Source organism: Oratosquilla oratoria, chromosome 7 (assembly GCF_046742065.1).
Source record: "Oratosquilla oratoria isolate Oo_2021 chromosome 7, ASM4674206v1, whole genome shotgun sequence".
NCBI classification, from domain to species: domain Eukaryota; kingdom Metazoa; phylum Arthropoda; class Malacostraca; order Stomatopoda; family Squillidae; genus Oratosquilla; species Oratosquilla oratoria.
The window spans coordinates 64,000,656-64,003,155 of NC_134783.1; the positions used below are offsets into that span (position 1 = coordinate 64,000,656).

The 2,500-nt window shown below is 40.8% G+C and overlaps 1 protein-coding gene across 3 annotated transcripts in view; it reads right to left on the bottom strand.

Moving 5' to 3' along the window:
• Positions 1 to 2,500, bottom strand: part of LOC143027192 (repulsive guidance molecule A-like) — a 466,556-nt gene that overhangs the window by 352,478 nt on the left and 111,578 nt on the right. The window lies entirely within an intron of this gene.

Genomic DNA, 2,500 nt, shown 5'->3' on the forward strand with positions numbered 1-2,500 from the left:
TGTCTCAAAACTCACAGTTTCTATGTCCTTCGTTATAACACGTTGGTAGAATACGACCTGATCGATGCTTTAATGGAGGCGAAATAGAATCCTATGAGGTTACAAGCTTAAACCTACTTCCTACGTCCATACCCTAAACCTAATCTTATTCACGAGGAAGAGAATGTACGGTCGTCAAGCCCTTCGCCATTTCTTCATACACAAAAACCATGAAGCCAAGTGTGTAAATATATTGTCTTTTCCTACGCTGTCCATATAGTTGTGCATAATAATAGTCTTTAAAGTAACCTGATGTGTGTGTGTGTATGTACACCCACACACACAAACACACACACATATACACACACACACACACACACACACACACACACACACACACACACACACACACACACACACACACACACACACACACACACACACACACACATACACGACTCGTGGCGCAGTGGTAGAGTTCCCGGCCGCCATTACGGCGGTCCAGGTTCGAATCCCGCCCAGGGCTGAAATAATTTCAGTATCGTTGCGCTGCGAGTCATTACTCCAACTCTCGTGGGCGGGGAATTGGGTGTGTGTGTGTGTGTGCGTGTAAGGTCACAACATTACCTATAGATCGGTCATATACGAGCTATGAGCTCTCATCCGGGAGGGTAATAGACATCGATCACGAGTCCAACACGTGATCCAAGACCATGGTGAATCGCACACACAGAAGCCTATAGAGGGCCACCCACATTGCTCCTTCTTCAGGAGACGGGCCAGATCGTGCGGATAGCTTCACTTCCCAAGCCTCATGAGACTCCCTAGTGTGACCCTCCTCCTTAGTGGTCCTGTCCCAGCGGACCCTCTGATGTGACCTCAGAATCTATGACGTCATATCTAAAGATCGATGACGTAAGAGAAACGACACAACGTTCTTCTCTTTTCACACCGTGGGAGGGGCTTCTCCCTGGCTGTATGGAGATTATATACACGCACACACGTGCACGCACGCACACACACACACACACACACACACACACACACACACACACACACACACACACACACACATTATTGTCCCAGGCAACCACTCTTATATTAGACGTAAATATAAAATTCACATTCTATGACGTCATTCTCCCATGGAGGTAAAAGAGTAAAAGACACCAAAGGGACATTGAGATCCAGAAGCGTCCTTAGGGCGCCCTTAGGGTATACGACGAACATCATTCAATATATCTCTTAATGTCAAGGGGAGCATAAATTATCTAAGTCGTGGCTGGCATCTTTTCACAATCCTCCCTTATGTCCACAGAATAATTCTTTACAATGGTATTTATTGGCATTCTTCAGCGCCTTTCCTTCTCCAAAACACCATGGATGATTTCGTCCATAAGTTGAAAGATGATGACAAGAAGTTCTTAAACTGGAATTAGGCCGGCCTGAACTTGACCTCCTAGGACACCTGGTCCGCACCAAAGACGACCGTTGAGAAGCGTACGTCCACAGAAGTAATTATCTTTACATTTTATTTTCCACCATGTATGATTAATATATGCCATGTCCTTTCTATGTATCATAATTGTAAATGTTTTTATTTAATATTGAGTGTATCACTCAATCATATAAATATCTACTTCTGTCACACTGTAAATATTACTGTACGACCAAAAGTTGATGTAGTGGCAACCGTCACAGCCTTTGTGGTCAGTTGCCTTGGTTCCTAGAGCAGATCTCAACTGACTCTGCACAAGGCAAATGGCTACGATTTACTAGAGTAAATCCGTAGAACAAAGCAAACTTTTACTTGCTCCGTTACTCGCATCGCCTCCAAAGTATGGTTCAAACCTTCCACATAATTTCATAACCACAACACTTACGAATGGCAATTTAGCAAAAAAAAAAAAAAAAAAAAAAAAAAAAAAAAAAAAAAATATATATATATATATATATATATATATATATATATATATATATATATATATATAGTATATATATATATATATATATATATATATATATATATATATATATATATATATATATATATATATAATAATAATAATAAATAAATAGATAAATATACAATGAAATAAATGGAATAAGTAAAATGAAAATAAGATGATAACTCTATGACCACATCACTTATGGAAGCCAATTTAGCACAACAACGACAACGAAGGGGATGACTCAACGCAAACAAGATGACGCATAAAAAGAAGAAGAAAAACGAAGAAAAGGACAAGGAAATCACAAAGAAAATAAAACGAAAGAAAAAAAATATATGTGCATAAAAGTCAAGTCACTCTCGTCGACCGCAAATATGCGCCTCTTAAAGGGCAGATGGGGCCGCGATGGAGGAAGATGGGGAAGACGAAAATGAGTAGGAAGAGAAGGGAGAGGAGGAAGAGGAGGAGTAGGAGGAGGAAAGGGGTTTTTGGAAGAGTAAGAAGAAGAGGAGAAGAGGAAGGGGAGGAGGAGGAAGAGTAGGAGGGGGGAGGAGGAAGAGGCGGAGGAG